The sequence below is a fragment of the Aquarana catesbeiana genome, linkage group LG02, assembly GCF_042186555.1.
Source record: "Aquarana catesbeiana isolate 2022-GZ linkage group LG02, ASM4218655v1, whole genome shotgun sequence".
NCBI lineage: Eukaryota > Metazoa > Chordata > Amphibia > Anura > Ranidae > Aquarana > Aquarana catesbeiana.
In genome coordinates, this window is record NC_133325.1 from 597379798 (window position 1) to 597397835 (window position 18038).

The following is an 18038-nucleotide window of genomic DNA, read 5'->3' on the forward strand; positions in this document are numbered from 1 at the left end:
CCGCTGCCTGTCCCACAGCTCGCCACCGTCACCCGCTTCTTGACCTGCCACCAAAATGGGGTAAGTGCCAGTCAGACAGCGAGCGGGTGGGGGGGGGGTCACAGTGGCTGCATTTGATGGGCACAGTGGTTGCATATGATGGGGCACAGTGGCTGCATATGATCGGCACAGTGGCTGCATATGATAGGGCATAGTGGCTGCATATGATGGGGCACAGTAGCTGCATATGATGGGGCACAGTGGCTGCATATGACGGGAACAGTGGCTGCATTTGATGGGCACAGGGGCTGAATTTGATGGGGCACAGTGGCTGCATATGATGGGCACAGTGGCTGCATATGATGGGGCACAGTGGCTGCATTTGATGGGTACAGTGGCTGCATTTGATGGGTACAGTGGCTGCATATGATGGGTGCAGTGGCTGCATATGATGGGTGCAGTGGTTGCATTTGATGGTAAAGTGGCTGCATTTGGTGGGGCACAGTGGCTGCATTTGATGGGGCACAGTGGCTGCATTTGATGGTAACGTGGCTGCGTTTGATGGGGCACAGTGGCTGCATTTGATGGGGCACAGAGGCCACCCGTACAGGTTTCTCTGTCCAGCCACATCTGCATATATATAGGAGAATGTTTATGTATTATTTCTATACCTATGCACCAGTCATGTTGTTTAATTACATTTTTTAACTTTTATATACATTTTGAGTACTTTCTTCCCAATTGGGATTACAGTGGCAGCCTTAAAATCCGTTTTTCAATTTCACTTTTTTTTACTGAAACTGTACATGTCCAAGTATTCTCTTTGACAATAAAACTTGTATCGTGTGAATAAATATTAGAAATGCGCCACAGGAAAAAAATAAAATAAAAGCCCAAATTTTAGTGCAGCAGCTATCTATTTATTCAATTATTAAGACAGTGCTATCCCCTTTAAAATCATCATACACAAAACGTGTAAAACAAAATATAATCATACAATAAGATGCAATAATCATACAGAAATATCTCACTGAAAAAAATGTGCTCCATGCATACACATTGTAATATATCAATAAATCAATGAAAGTCTGAAATATACAAAATTATGATTTTCTTATAAACGTGTCCCTCATAAAATTAAATCTTTAATTTCCATAATCGTGATCCAAAAGTTCCACTTTTAAAACATGCTCCACCCGCAGTAAAAGAAATCCAAAACCAGTATCACGCGCGGAAGTGATGTCATCGCGGCTCCGGCCACTCACAGCGCCGGAGCCACGAACCGGGAAGAAACGCTGAGGGCAAAATGTCAGCTCCTTCGGCGTGGACCTGGCTGCGATACGGGGGCTTCGATCTAAGGTATTTCATAATGAGCTAGTATGTGGTGCCTTTGCCTTACAGGTTTTTTTTTTTTTTTTTTTTTATAGATGTGCGGGTATACAACCGCTTTAATGTGTATAACATGGTAATTAGCCTTAGCCCCTTTGTTATGGAAATGATTAAGAGCTCCAATCGAGCCCAAGGTTATCTGCTGCTGTCTCTAATTGAAAAGTGTGGATATGCATGCATATAAAAGTAAACACTCTGAGACACGCTCAGCTCCGTTACTTCTTACACTTCTGATTTATTCAAGGCGGTGCTAATGTTTTATACACACAAATACGTCATTGCTATGTTAGTCTAATAGGTACATCTCATTGGTTAAGATAGAAAAGAAGATGGAGAATCTTCATAACGAGGTTTGGCTGTCCTTGGTTTTATCTTCAGTTCCGCGTTCTTCTGATGTGTGGGATGTAGGGGGTACCCGCCATTTTGAGAAAAATATAGGAACAGAGCTAATCTGTATACTTATATAATGAGTAAGGAGAAAAATATGTATGCACATAAGAAAATAGACATTTTCAGATTACTATTATTATTTACATCACATTCCTTCACAATCCCCCCTAAAATGACTATTTTCTCTTTTCTGTCCCTAATACTAAAGGTCCTACTTTGGCCTGGCCCTTCTCCTCAGCAACTCTTTTAGGCTGTATATAGAATTGGGCAGCAACTGTTCACTTCCCTCCTCGATACAGCTGGAGAGGTGCAGTCAGGCGCTATCTATCCCTATAACCCTATAGGATTGTGAGATTATGGACAGGGAGTGACTGTAGAGGAGTGAAGGGTTTGTCATCTTCCATCATAAGGAGGTCCTCTTCTTCTTGGTGGAGAAATGTAGGTGTGCTATTGTCTACAGCCTTGCTCATTAACTTTTTACAAAAGGTAGAATACAGCATACAATCAGGGCTAAAAGAACCAGGATTATTAATACCCTTACCCGTATCTGGGCGAGCACCTTCTGCCACCCACCCATCCAGCTAAAATATTGGTCCCATGGGTCTGTGATACCTGAGTTCTTCTTCAACTCCAATGACAGATCTTCTAATTTCTTTATAGCTAGAGTAACCTTACCATTTGGGCCAGTATTATCAGAAATGTATGTACAACAGGTTCCCATTTTTTTTCTATGATTTTACAAAACACCTCCTTTCCCAGCTAGCACCATGTCTAAGGCCATCCGGTCCTGGAATGTCATGTAGGAAGTGGGGGCTAACTGGTCAGCAATTCCCTGGAGGGCATCTTTAGTGTAATTTACAAATCTCCGTTGGTTATAATATGTGTAGTGTCAGGTCACCTAGAGGCTGGGTGACAGATGCACACCATTGGGATCAGGAGTGCACCGCAAGGTAGTGGACCCTACGGCTGACTGCTGCGGATTGAACCCTGGGAGGTTCAGGAAGCAGGTCTACTGGATCACTGACACAGATCCCACTGGGAGCTAGAGCATAGATTCCCCAGGGCGCGGAGTCTAAGAGCCAGCAGGTGTTCACCAGAGTGTTTAATGGTAAGGATGGACTGTGCTGCAGTCTGGCTCCAGGTCGCGGCCCCCAGGGTCTCACAGCTCACGCTTACGGTAGACTACAGGAGAAGAGGAAGGAGGCAGCAGGCTGGAACAACAAGGAAAGTAAGGGACAAGCCAAGGTTCAGGGTCACAGGCAAACAGGGATGGTCGGGAACACGCCAAAGTTGGTAACAGGAATCAGATGTATGAAACACAGCAAGTACACACAGAGGCTAACACACAATGGTTGATCAGCACTGCTGGCTTGCATTGCACAGGTTAATATAGGGTTCCCTGATAGGGCCTGGGGTGGAGCCATGCTTAGAGGAGAGGTTACAAAAGCAGTCAGGTGAGGGTCAGCTGGTCTCTAGAGATGAACACATGGAGACAGGTATGTTGATCGACAAACTCTATTGCATAACCATGACATGTAGTTAATCCAATCTACATTCTTGCTGACAGTTGTTATGGGGATCAAAGACTCAAAACCAGCTTTACCTGGCCCCTGGCTTTAAATTCATCAGGGACCCCCCTTGTAACCCTTATGACATCTATGTATACATGAGGGTCAAAGCTTCCGGAGAGAGCTGCTCGCTTCCTCCTCTGACTGTGTGCTGGGTCAGTGTATGTATCAGGGGTATCTTCAGTTAGGATATGGGGCTTTCTATTTTCATCTTTTTTGTCTAATGCACTCTGTGGTCGCCTAGTCTGGTCCTGTGTTCCAACCCACTGGCCCCCACAGAAACCACAACTCTGTCCCCAGTAACTGTCTTGTGGCATACATATATGTCCTTACTGTCAGGGATATCACTGTACCAATGGCATCACCATGAAGGGTCAAACGGACAAGGTACTATGTCACAGTAATCTAAGGTAAAGGTGGTCACGTGTACCTGAAGAGTTACACCAAAACGTAATTATGTTATCATTTTTGTGATGGCCACCTCCTGGGCCCCTCCCCCCTAGATCAAACAGAAAAAGGATATGCAGCACCCGAAAACACGCTCTGCTGCAGTGATAAGCGTGCATTCAGGTGTTCTTCCTGGCCAACTTGACTGAGGTAGCTGTGGTCAGCAAAACTTGGAATGGACCATCATAACTTGGCTCAAGGATCTCCATACAGTAGTTGGTGTGTTCCTGTATCTAATTCAGGATCTGGAATGGAAGAAAACACCTGGACATGCATTCAGGTTAATTCTCGTGATAATGTGGTTACATAATTAGTCAACACATCAGACTGCAACTGTAACTGTTGTGGAAAGTAACAACCAAGTCTGGGAACTGAACCAAACAAAATTTCATAATGGGATAGGGCATGTTTCCCCCGGGGGTGTGTCTGACACTGAACAGGGCAATGGGCTAACTGTCTGGCCAACTCATGTTAGTCTCTTGGGCCATCTTTAACATCCTGTTTTTAGTGTCCCATTCATCCTTTCTACCTTCCCGCTACTTTGAGGGTGGTATGGGATGTGTAGTGCCAACTGAACCCCCAGTGCTGCCCAAATCTCTTTTGTAAGGGTTGCTGTTAAGGCTGGTCCCTGATCTCTCAATATCACCTCTGGGACCCCAAATCTACATACTATCTCACTCAGTAGTTTCTTAGCTGTGGTCCTGGCAGTCATGACCACTTCCTCTAGGGCGTATTCGAATCTGCCACTTCTTGGCACTTGAGAATGATCAATTTGCATCCTCTGGAATGGGGTATAGGGCTTTTGCCAGGTGCTTCTTCTGTGTTTTTCCTGTGCATCCTGGGTTACATTTGGTGCAGATAATGCATTATCTGCAGAAGTTGTCGGTCAGTGGAGTAACTCTTGGTGCAACACTTGTTAATAAGAGAGTTCATAAAAGTCTTTGTCAAGTGGGCAGCTCCATGTGCCCATTGCACCACGGCTGGGTACATACTCCTGGGTAGACAAGGCTTCTTGTTGCACTCGAATAGTCCATTTCTGAGAGTTGCTCCTCTCCGTTTCCAGCTTTCCTTCTTATCCGGACTTGTTTCCTGTAGTTCTTTTAGATAAACTCTGTCCACTGGGAAAATCTGTAAGGTAAGCACGGGGTGGTCTTCTTCTACCACCCTGCTGTCCACTTTCCCGTGGACCACCAGCTGTCTGTTTGGCAGCTGCATTGGCTAGATGATTGCCTCGAGCTTCCTTTGAGTTCATTTTGTCGTGTGCTTTTACTCAGAATAGTCACTTGGGTTGGGAGAAGCAAGGCATCAATTTTTCACAGGTGTTCCTGCAGCCGTCAGGAATCCTCTGTCCTAGATAACACCATAATCATGGGCAATGCTGAAAGCATATCTTGAGTCCATATAAATGTTGGCTCTTTTTCCCTCTGCCCATTTACATGCTGTAGTAAGTGCTTACAGCTCTGCCTCCTGTGCAGACATCACCGGTGGTAAGGCTTCAGCTTGTAGAACAGTGTTTTCAGTGGTGACCGCGTGTCCTGTGTGGTCATGGGGTGACAAGTCAAGACTCTACTCCTCCTCCTCCTTTCCCCCCTCGAGAAGTGGAAGAAGGGTGGTAGGGTTCAGTGTTTGACAACTTAATAGAGTAATGCTGTCCAGTAGGAGGGAACACAGGAGTCTCAAGTGTCTGGTAGTGGACAAGTGTTTCAGCTGGATCTTGGTTGAATATGGCAAAAACGTCATGGGGAGCAAGCAGAACGAGGCAGTGTCCGAGGACCAAGTTCAAAGTTTTGTCAAGCAAGGCTTGTATAGCAAAGCCAGCTCACAGACACAATAGGCCTCCTCTTGCTACCGCATCCAGCCGACAGGAATAATATCCTATGGGGCGTAGGCTGATGCCGTGTGATTGGGTGAGTACACCTGCAGCATGTCGCAGACGTTCGGATACAAAGAGCTTGAGCGTTTTGTCGTAGGCTGGGAGCCCTAGCGCCGGAGGTGGCGCACTTAAGGGCCTCAAACTTAGATATTTCTTCAGGAGACATCTGGAAGGGTCTGATTGCAGAGCATCAGTAGGAAGGCTTCTGGAATCCATGTTCTGCACTAGGAAATTAGTCCAAGGAAGGCATGAAGGGATTTCTGATCTTGTGGCAGTGGGATATCAGAGATTACTTGCACCCTGTCTTCAGTGGGGTGTCTTGTCCCATGGGGCAAACAGTGTCCAAGGAAAATGACAGGTGTTGAGCACCACTGCAATTTGGGCTTTGAGGCTTTGCACCCCTGGTTGGCAAGATAGCACAACAGGCTTTTTGAGGTGACTTCAACAGGGGGTAAGTCAGCTACACAAAGGAGAAGGTCATCAACATGTTGGAAGAGAATCACTTCCGGGTGTTTCTCTTGTCATGTGTCAAGGATGATAGCCATAGCTTTTGCAAACTGGCTTGGAAAGTTCTGTGCCCCTTGTGGCACAACTGTTTAGGTATGTTGCCGTTTCTTTCCGTGGATGAATGTAAAAAGGTACCAGCAGGAGGGGTGAGGGTGGACACTGAAGAAAACGTTTGTAAGGTCCACCTCTGTGAGGTATTTTGCAGTCAAAGGCATCCACAGCAGGTACCTGGTTCTCCTTTAGGGGTTCTCTTCTTGGGGTTATTGTGGTTTCCGGGGCAATGAAGCGCCCTCTTTTAGCTTGACTGAAACTGGTGGCACCTTTAAGTGACCGTTGTCTTCCGGTCCTGTGGACCTTAGGCACGCAGGGATTCTGTCAAGTACTTCCTGCAGTATTGAGCTTGAAGTTATTGCTTCATGAAGTGTCGTCAGGAGAGGCAGAGAACTCAAGGCAGATGAGCCTTCTAAAGATAGGGGAGTATGTAACTTCATCCCCCCTTCAGGCATGTCCTGATTGAGGCCTGTAGTCTGGATGACACATCAGCTCCTAGTAGATTCAAGGGACATGTAGAGGACGCCACAAATCTGGCAAGCAAATCAGGAAATGTCCCCACTTGGAGTGGCTCTACAAATGGACTGGAGCGGGGCAACCCATCCACTCCCAAGCAGGAAACGTGTGTGTCTCTTTTCAGTGGGAGAAACTCAGATTATCAAAGGCCTGTACTAGTCTAGCATGATACTTCTTCACAGACTCCCCTTTATCTTGGGTAATATCTTGGATTGTGGTGGTCTGATCCGTCAACTTCTCCTTTGCCCAGTCGTGGAGTTGTGCACAGAACTCCACGCCTGAGATGTAGGAAGTGGCACTTGTCAGGCAGGCATCATTGAAGGCCGGCTGCATGACTGGCCAAAAGACATGTCCTGCTTTGATTTGGCATAGGCTGATCAAGTCTCTCCAGGCAGCTGAGTAAGTTTCTTGTATCTGCACTATCCTGTGGTAGAAGGGAATTGGCTGCTTCTCTGGGTCAGGCAGACTTGTCATTAAGGCCTCTGCTTGTGATGAAGTAAAAGCGACATACATCACTGGTGTCCCTTCTGGTAACCGAGACTGTTGTTGGGGCGGGGGCTGGCAAGGGGCACTGTTCTTTACGGTTGCCAGCATGTGTTTGAGATCCTCCCGGAACTGTGAGTCCGGAGCCGGATTGGGGGTTAAATCAGTGGGTGGCCTTGCTGCCTGCTGTTGGGCTTCCCACTCAGACGCTTCTTCATCATTAACATATCTGGCCTGGGAATGTGATGCTTCCGTATTGGGGAAGACAGATGTGTGGTACGAACCATCCTGGTTTAAAACAGGGAGGGCTGGGTACAGGCTGTTTAAGCTTACTGGGTGTACCAAGATGGCTGCCGGCAGGAAGTGCACTGGGCTGGGTAGAAAGTGAAGGCATGGGTGCACTAAGATGGCCGCCGGGCTGAGTTGTCACCGTGGGTTGTGCTTGGGTGGTGAGAAAGGAGTGGTCGTTAGACGGAGGGCAGTGCTGTCCCTCCCCTCCTTTTGTTTCAAGTTCCAACATATCATCAGCTCTGTGAAACACATACATAATACAATCGCCATCTTTCTTAACTTCCTTTATCCAATTTTCTTTATCACACAGGATTTTTCTCCCTGTTTCTTTAGCAACATAACTTTCGCCACTTCGTTCGACTTTGTTAACTATTTCAACATCTTCTTCTCTCCTTCTTTACAATATCACATTCTTTTCTCTCTCTGTTTCTCGGCTAACGGCTTGAGAGGAGAATACGTACAACCAAGGGGTTAATATTCTTTCTCAGTGTTCTTTATCAAAAAATTCCTTGGGTGTGGGCACATAAGACTGCGCTCCTAGCTGCTACTGTCTGCTATAACCCTGTAATGTACGGTTAATCTCAGAACAAGAACAAACACATCTGGGGTAGTGAGGAGCAACGGCCCGCGACCCAACAGATCCCCCGGGCAGCCCCCCCTCCGACCTTAACCAGTCCCCAACCCCTCTCGTGTATAGCAAACAGTAAACCACAAATACACTCACGACAGGACATTACACCTGCCACTCTTCGAACTGCAAAATTTCAGCAGGCTAAGATAACCTCAGGGGCAGACAACTCCCCTTAAACCCAGTTAAAGGTCGTCATTACAGTTACTCCCAGAGGCCGACAGCTCATCTGGGGGTGAGACATCTGTAACGCTTTCAGACTGCGGGGGGCTCCAGCAGCTGAGATTTCCCTCAAAGGTCTGACAAACCAATGAGTAACCCGTCCCATAACCGACTGCCACAATAACCCATCTCACTCCAGAGGCCGACAGCTCGTCTGGAGATGAGAACACACATGTAGCACTTTTAGACTGCTGAGTTTCGTAGCCCAAAGAATGGCAGACAGTGAACAAATACAGACAGCAGAAACCCATTGGCAGGTTTGTTAAAACAACCTCAGGCGAGGAAATACCTGCCTCTAAGACAGTCTCAGCATACCGACAGAATCCAGCGGTCAACCGAAAGATAAGAAAGTCGTACAGTGGTAAGAATATAAAGAAGACTTACTGGTACTGTTAGGGCTGCGCAAACCCCCTCTCATCTTTCAATTAACGCTCGAATGCTTATCGCGGTATGACTTCGACTGTAGCCTGAGGTCCCGGGTTTCGGCACCAGCTGTTATGGAAATGATTAAGAGCTCCAATCGAGCCCAAGGTTATCTGCTGCTGTCTCTAATTGAAAAGTGTGGATATGCATGCATATAAAAGTAAACACTCTGAAACACGCTCAGCTCCGTTACTTCTTACACTTCTGATTTATTCAAGGCGGTGCTAATGTTTTATACACACAAATACGTCATTGCTATGTTAGTCTAATAGGTACATCTCATTGGTTAAGATAGAAAAGAAGATGGAGAATCTTCATAACGAGGTTTGGCTGTCCTTGGTTTTATCTTCAGTTCCGCGTTCTTCTGATGTGTGGGATGTAGGGGGTACCCGCCATTTTGAGAAAAATATAGGAACAGAGCTAATCTGTATACTTATATAATGAGTAAGGAGAAAAATATGTATGCACATAAGAAAATAGACATTTTCAGATTACTATTATTATTTACATCACATTCCTTCACACCTTCATGCCTAAAGGTAAAACAAATCTTAATGCCTAAGAACAATTTTGCAACTTTGACATGTGTTAGTAAAACTGTACATGTCGTCACAACTGCTTTGTGCATCCAGGTGAATTATACCTTGCTTTTTTCAGGACAAATTGGGCTTTCTTTTGGTGGTAAATGATAATGGATATCTTCTGAATTTCTTTTTTTTTTTTTCAAAGGAAAACTGACCCAAAAACAGTAAATATATTTTTTTTAATATCGCTGTATACCGTGCCTTGATAAAGTATTCCTAGCCCTTGAAATTTTCCACATTTTGTCATGTTACAACCAAAAACATAAATGTATTTTATTGGGATTTTATGTGATAGACCAACACAAAGTGGCCCATAATTGTGAAGTGAAAGAAAATGATAAATGGTTTTCAAAAATGTTTACAAATAAATATCTGAAAAGTGTGGCGTGCATTTGTATTTAGACCCCTTTACTCTGATACCCCTAACTAAAATTTAGTGGAACCAATTGCCTTCAGAAGTCACCTAATTAGTAAATAGAGTCCACCTGTGTGTAATTTAATCTCATTATAAATATAGCTGTTCTGTGAAGTCCTCAGAGGTTTATTAGAGAACCTTAGTGAACAAACAGCATCCTGAAGGCCAAGGAACACACCAGACACGTCAGGGATAAAGTTGTGGTGAAGATTAAAGCAGGTTAGGATATCAAAAAAATATCACAAGCTTTGAACATCTCACAGAGCACTGTTCAATCCATTATCAAAAAATGGAAAGAGTATGGCGCAATTGCAAACCTACCAAGACATGGCCGTCCACCTAAACTGACAGGCTGGGCAAAGAGTATTAATCAGAGAAGCAGCCCATGGCCCATGGTAACTCTGGAGGAGCTCGGGTGAGAGAATCTGTTCACAGGACAACTATTAGTTGTGCACTTCACACATCTGGCCTTTATGGACGAGTGGCAAGAAGAAAGCCATTGTTGAAAGCAAGCCATAGGAAGTCCCTTTGCAGTTTGCGAGAAGCCATGTGGGGGGGCACAGCAAACATGTGGAAGGAGGTGCTCTGGTCAGATGAGACCAAAATTTAAGTTTTTGGCCTAAAAGCAAAACGCTATATGTGGCAGAAAACTAACACTGCACATCACCCTGAACTCATCATCCCCACTGGGAAACATGGTGGTGGCAGCATCATGTTGTGGTCATGCTTTTCTTAAGCATGAGGGAAGACAGGGAACCCAGGGAAGCTAGTCAGAGTTGATGGGAAGATGGATGAATATGGGAAAGACATATATAAGGGAGATGTAAAGGCTGCACACCCCGGAACAAACAATATAAGAAGGTTCCCCCAAGGGTTTTTTTTAGCAGCAAGGTCAGAAATTAAAATTCTTTATTTTGAAAAGTTCCAATGTCATGTTACAATTAAAATATAATTGGTTTGCTTGCACTTTGGTTCTTACACCTGTTAGTATACAGCGGTTGATATCACTTACGAATTGTCACAATATTCCTGCTAGTATATAGTGGGCTGATATCACTCACTCAATTAATCTAATCACCAATTTTCTTTAGCACACACTATTTTATCTCCTTGACTACCCCACCAGGCAACCCCTAAATGCACATTTTTTCTTTCTTAGTTTCACCACTGTGAATGTTATTATATGAAGCCTTATTTCCTTTGATTAAACACAACATATACATTCAACAGCTAAGGGACAAATATGCTACTTCAATGAGTTCACATATTGACAACCAATGTTTGTAGTGAGTTTATATATTGATAATAAATATTTATAATCAGGCATTCTTGTTAACTTACTAACAGTTTCATTATTCGATCCCCCTCTTTTAATACAACATGATTTCTTGGGAATTTCCTGCAGGTGCCAATTCTCCCGTTCCTCTGAGGGTGTCCAAAGTGTGGCTCCTTGCAAGCCCTCTCGAGCTGGGTTTCACAGAGCCTTCCGGATCATCCAACTGATTTAAAAAAAAATTTCTGGTTATAAGATCACCCATTCCATTCTTCAGAGGTAAATATAGCACTATTGTATATATTGAATTTGATGCATGATGAAATGTTTTTGAAATCTGAGATGTTTAATGTATCTCTTTAGAGCAAACTATCCCCCAGAAAAAGACCGCAACTGCACAGTTTGAAACGCATTGGTCATGCAGTCAAACATTATGTAATGGAACGCTGTGTACATTTGTGTTTGCATTGCTGCATCATGGAATATGTATTGTATCCTATAGCCAGAGCTTAGATTTTAATTGTAACACGACAATGGAACTTTTCTAAATAAATAATTTTATACCTATTTGTTACATTGCTGCTAAAAAAAAAACCTTGGGGGAACCTTCCCTTATTATATGAGAAAATGGATGGAGCCAAACGCAGGGCAATTTTAGAAGAAAACCTGTTAGAGTCTGCAAAAGATTTGAGACTGGGGCAGAGGTTCACCTTCCAGTAGGACAACGGCCCTAAACTTACAGCCAGAGCTACAGTGGAATGGTTTAGATCAAAGCAAACTCGTGTTAGAATGGCCCAGTCAAAGTCCAGACCTGAATCAAATTGAGAATCTGCGTCAAGACTTGAAAATTGTTGTTCACAGATGCTCTCTATTCAATCTGACAGAGCTTAAACTATTTTACAAAGAAGAATGGGCAAAAATGTCACTCTCTAGATGTGCAAAGCTGGTAGAGACCTACCGAAAAAGACTTGCAGCTGTAATTGTAGCGAAAGGTATTGGCTCAGGGGGGCTGAATACAAATGCACACCACACTTTTCACATATTTATTTGTAAAAAAAATTGAAAATCATTTATCATTTTCTTTCCACTTCACACTTATGTGCCACGTTGTGTTGGTCTATCACATAAAATCCCAATAAAATAAATTTACATTTGTGGTTGTAACATGACAAAATGTGGAAAATGTCAAGGGGTATGAATACTTTTTCAAGGCACTGTATTTGTTTTATAATTTACCACCAAAGAACAACCCAAAATAAATTATGCTGCTCCTGATGATTGCAGCAATACCACATATGTGTATGTCAATGTTTTTCAACTCCAGTCCTCAAGTACCCCCAACAGGTCATGTTTTCAGGCTTTCGATTATTTTGCACTGGTGATTTGATCAGTTTCACTGCCTTAGTAATTACCACAGCTGTTTCATCTGAGGGAAATCCTGAAAACATGACCTGTTGGGGGTACTTGAGGACTGGAGTTGAGAAACATTGGTGCATGTTAGTTGTTGTTTGTACCTGTAGTACAGCCCAGAAAAAATTGTGTGCATTTTGCATTTTTTTATCCTGCCTAAAACACATTGACACTAACTGACACTGATACTAATTAAAAAAAAAGAATTCAATTTGAACCAGAATATGCTGACCCTGACCTTTGACCCCGACCTTGACCCTAACATTAACCCTGGCAAACCTTGATCTTGTTATTTTTATTTGATTTATTTTTTTTTTTACACATTTTGGTTTGTTTGTATCTTCCTCTTCTTGCAGGAGAGGAAAATGTAATGTATCTTCCTCTTCATTCAAAAGAGGAAGTAAACACAGGGGCAGGCTCACTATGTTTGATCACTGTAATAGCCAGAGGCTATCACAGCATCAGGTGACCTGTAACGGAGAGTCCCAGGTCCTGATCGTTAGTACGAGACCCTCTCTTGGTGAAAGCCAGGTTTCTGTGCTAGGAGCAAGCTATGAAGGTACGCTCTCAGCACAAAGGGAGATACGCACATAAGAAAAAAGCCCACTTTCGGAGAACAGCCCACTTCCGTGAGGCCGCATATATGTGTGCAGTCGGTGTGAAGGGGTTAATGATGATTTTACAAAAACAAAAAGGGAAGAGAGTGCAGATCTGCCAGGAACTGGCTATAGCGCCCTGCTGTACTCGTGCTATATCGCTCATGCACCCGAACCATCCAGCGCCGTACGACGTCAGACTCAGCCGCGATGTGAAGGGGAGGAGGGTGCAGGCTGTCTCCACACAAGGTTGCCATGACAACGCGTTTCAGAGGTGTGGTGATACTGATGATTTTACACTGCTGAAAATATATAAAAAAAATCTGATGTTTTAAATAAGTAACTAAAAGTAAGTAAAAGTGTATTGTGACATTTTTTTCAAAATTTCCTTACAAGGAAAAGGCAGCTTATTCTGAAATTAGTGTGTCTAAGACTGGTTCATGGCTGCATCAAACAATAGAGTAATCCACCCAAGCATAAAGTAAACATACTTGTATAAGTGCACGTTCAATTAAAAACCTTACTTGTTGTAGGTGGACCCCTGCCAAATACTCATTCTGTTAATGAGAACAACTATTTCAGCTGGGTGAAAAGCAAGCCACCATGTGTTTATGGGAATTCCATCACTTAAACAGAACTAGAACAGATGCAGATCTTAATGGAGTGTTGGCAATCTATTTGAATTATGCACCTCATGCTTCAAATAGTGGAGAAATTATTCAGCTATCATTAGCATTACATTTTTTCTTGCAACTTATTCTTTTGATTTGTCCTTTGTCGTTTTGACTGAGGGATTGTTTACTACTGCTGTAAATGCTGTTCATGAAAAAAAATATTCACAATGATAGAGACTAATCTAACAAAACTGTAGACAAAGTATAAAACACCAGTGTATTTTACATGCTGTTTTTTCTTTATTTGGGCAGTAATTAACTCACTTCACATGAAAGATTTTGATGGAAAAAGATATTGTTTGTACAACAGCTCAATGTCCATGTTTTGTTTAAATGTAAGTTCAATTTCAACACTTGTGAATGTGAATATATATATATATATATATACACACAGTATATAGGCACACACTATATTATCAAAAGTATTGGGACACCTGCCTTTACACGCACATGAACTTTAATGGCTTCCCAGTCTTAGTCCGTAGGGTTCAATATTGAGTTGGCCCACTCTTTGCAGCTATAACAGCTTCTATTCTTCTGGGAAGGCTGTCCACAAGGTTTAAGAGTGAATCTATGGGATACACTCTTAAACCTTGTGTATCATCTGTAACCTGGGGGACAGGTAGCAGGTACAAAAGCTTCCTGGGACAAGCAGTCTTTCAGGCACAGATACCAGAACAAGTGAAGTAGTGACAAACAGTGAAGTGTTTAATGGTGATATTTACAAGTCTATAGAGGTGCTGTGCAATGTTCAAAACAAAACAAACAGAACAAAATAGCCAAACAAAAACCTAGCCTTGTCTCGGCTCTAACTATACACTATGCAGGCCCTAACTACCAGGCTGAGTAAGCCTACCGCTTGTCAGAGTTCACATAAACTGCTTAACAGCTTTTTACCAACCTTTTTGCTCTCACAGACCAGCATTGTCTGTGTTTCCCAGGCAGAGAACAAAGGCTGTCTGCTCAGGTGAGCTTAAATTAGCCTGGGGGAGAGGACCTAGACCTAAACTAGACCATGGATCAGAGATCCCTGAACGTATATGAGAGGAGCCTGGAAGATGTATAAACCCTGAACAGGACTTTTCCTGGCTCTCCCTGGGATACTCTGCTACATATCCCCCCCTTGTTTCAACCCCAGGGTTGGAACGCCTGTAGCCCAACAGAAGTGAACATGGGACAGGGCATCTACATTCCCCATCTCAACACCTGGCCTGTGTTTTACAGTGAAGGAGTAATCCTGTAGAGCCAAAAACCACCAGTTCACCCGTCTATTAGTCTCCTTCTTTTGGGCCATCCATTTCAGGGGAGCATTGTCAGTTATTAACTCAAACGGGCTCCCTAACAAATAGTACCTGAGTGCGTGCACGGCCCACTTTATGGCTAAATATTCCTTTTCAATGACTGCATACTTTTTCTCATGGAATGTAAAAAATAATTCCGCACTGCCCTTAGTGCTAGCAGCTAACATGACAATATGGTATAGCAAAACAGTGGAAAAACAAATTGTGTAGCGCTGTGTATGATGTGAAATTTAAAACAAATACAAATCGGATCAAATATTAAACTATAGATAGGATTCATATGTTCGTACAATTATAAAGTTGACACGTTTGACTCCTAATCCCTCTATGTTGGATAGCCAATCGGGCTTAATAATTTTGCGTGTTGACTATCCACGAGTAGACAGTTATGTACTACAGAATCTAAGTTCTCTCTGTAATGTCTGTTTTTTTTTACCTTCTTGTACTTGATTGTTATATTGAAAAGAAGAAAATACATTTAGACAAAGATTACATAAAAAAAAAATTAAACAATAAACCCAAATGCTCTAAATAATGCAATATAGACATAGGTGATGATCCGTGTGGGTAAGCGGCTAAAAGTCCATGAAGGTAAAAAAAAACAATATGCCAATATTCAAAAAACGTTCAAAATGGGCAATTATAGAGAAGGAGAACAAAAAAGGGCCACATAGCATAATTCCGTTCAAAATTGCAAAAAGGTTTAATGAAGCTGGAACACTTACATTTAGTAGATAAAACATGCGCTTTTTAAAAACAAATGGCAGTAGAGTCCTTCCCGATGCGTTTCGTCTCCATAGACATCGTCTGGGGGTATACTTTTTCTCATGGTCATTGAGCTTTCTGTTTAGGTACACCACAGAGTGTTCTTCCCCATTGTATACCTGTGATAGTACTGCCCCGATACCAACATCAGACGCATCCGTCTGAACCAAAAAATCTTTGGAGAAATCGGGAAGTACAGTACTGGCTGTGCACAAAGAGCCTTCTTCAGGACTTGGAAAGATTCCTCTGCTACTGAGGACCATTTCACCATTACAGAGTCTTTACCTTTCGTAAGGTCTGTCAGTGGGGCAGCTATAGTTGCAAAATTTGGGATAAATCTTCTATAATACCCTGCAATGCCAAGAAAGGCCCTGACCTGCTTCTTGTTTACAGGACGTGGCCACTCCTGGAAGGCTTCTATTTTACTCACCTGAGGTTTTATGACACCACGGCCAATAGTGTAGCCCAAATACTTGGCTTCCTCTAGACCAATGGCACATTTTTTTGGATTTGCCATAAAACCTTCTTTGAAGAGGGAATCAAGGACAGCCTGGACAAGTGAGACTCCCAGTCAGTGCTATGTACCACTATGTCATCTAGATAGGCTGCTGCATATCGTTGATGGGGTCTTAGGGTCCTGTCCATGGCCCTCTGAAATGTCACAGGGGCATTTTGCAACCCAAAAGGCATTTTTTTATATTGAAAGAAACCCTCCGGGGTCACAAATGCAGTCTTCTTTTTGGCGTTACCAGTCATGGGTATTTGCCAATAATCTTTTATCAAGACCAAAGTGGTCAGATAGCAAGCCTTGCCAAGTCGGTCTATGAGTTTGTCTACTCTGGGCATTGGGTACTGTTGTGAGTGTGGTATGGAATCTTAATGAAGATTCAGTATTTATTTCAGTGCCTCCAACCTTACGGTAATTTTTTTTAAAAATTTGGTTCCTACTTTTGGTGCACACCACAATTCTTTCCTGAGTTGATTGATTTATGGGGTTTTCATACCAAAGTATCAAATATGTCCCAACAAACTTAAAATGTAACTAATTTGCCCTTTATTCATTAGCGGATATATTCATACAATTTTATACAGAACATAATTTTCTGGTGATTGAGACTTCACACATAAATTATCAAACATCAGTATTGGTAGTGAGGAAAATTATTATAATCACCCCGGGGAGTCACAATGGTCTGTTGGAAAAAGATGGGTATAATTTTACCCTTTGTCTTCAAGAACGCAGTATCCCTTGTTGCTCAGGGGAGAGCTTGTTCAAATCTCTCTGGCCGGAAGAAATTCAAAGTTTTATCTCACCGAGTCAACGGAACCATACTGCCCATTTGAATTACTTATTAAACCAACAGAGCTAAAATTGAAATGGAGTAACAAAGCGTCCCTGGGGCTACAGCCATTTAAAGCGATGTAAATATTAGCTTAAATTACCTAAAACACGGTGGTAGTACTACACCCCTAAACAAACAATAAACATCAATATTTAACCTCTAAAATATGATCAATATCAGACAGTCCATAAACATCAATACATAACCTCTACCATATAATCCGTCATTTTAAGGACAGAAGTTAAATAAATTTGGTGTGTCTGGATCTTACCAATCAGCTGAAGAATGAAATCCTGACAAAGTTTAAGCGCGTCAAATGGCTTTCGTCATAAAGTCCAGTAGGATCAGGAAGGGTTAAATATCAACAGACTTCTAGATGTCAGGGGTGCATCCGGTGTGGGGTCTGTGATCCTTTCCTCTTGGCCCTCCCCGCCTTTTATCCCCAATTGGGATAATAAGCTCATAAAAATATCACCAGTAGTTCAGCCCAGAAGGTTTGGCTTACTTTCCATTGGTTTAAGAGACTTAATTATTAACCTTAAAAGAAAAAAATAAGTGTAGCGCTATAAGGGTATGAAAAAGTCCAATGTAGGAGACATTAAACTAACAAATAAAGCTAACAAAGAAGAGTCTTCCTGAGGAATGAGGTGGAAATCTTCAGGAGCTGGACACTTCAGATTCATGAACCATCTGGAATGGAGACATGCACAACACCACCAAAAGTGAAAAGGCTTACCGGATAGGATGGACCCAACAGGGCATACGCCGAGAAAGGTCAGATAAGGCTTAGGTGGTGAGTGTCTGCAGGCGGCCCAGGGGAGCAGTGTTGTAAGATGACTCTCGTGTTGCTGTATCCCTCAAACCGATGCCAGAACGAGGGGGTGTGGAGCAACCAACACGTAGATAATGT

The 18038-nt window shown here is 42.9% G+C and overlaps 1 long non-coding RNA gene across 1 annotated transcript in view; it reads right to left on the reverse strand.

Moving 5' to 3' along the window:
* Window positions 1–1088: 1088 nt before the first annotated feature.
* LOC141128795 (uncharacterized) overlaps window positions 1089–18038 on the reverse strand; it is a 65777-nt gene continuing 48827 nt past the window's right edge. Inside the window, exon 2 of the long non-coding RNA XR_012241735.1 lies at window positions 1089–11265. This is a non-coding gene — a long non-coding RNA (uncharacterized lncRNA). The remainder of the gene's footprint in view (window positions 11266–18038) is intronic.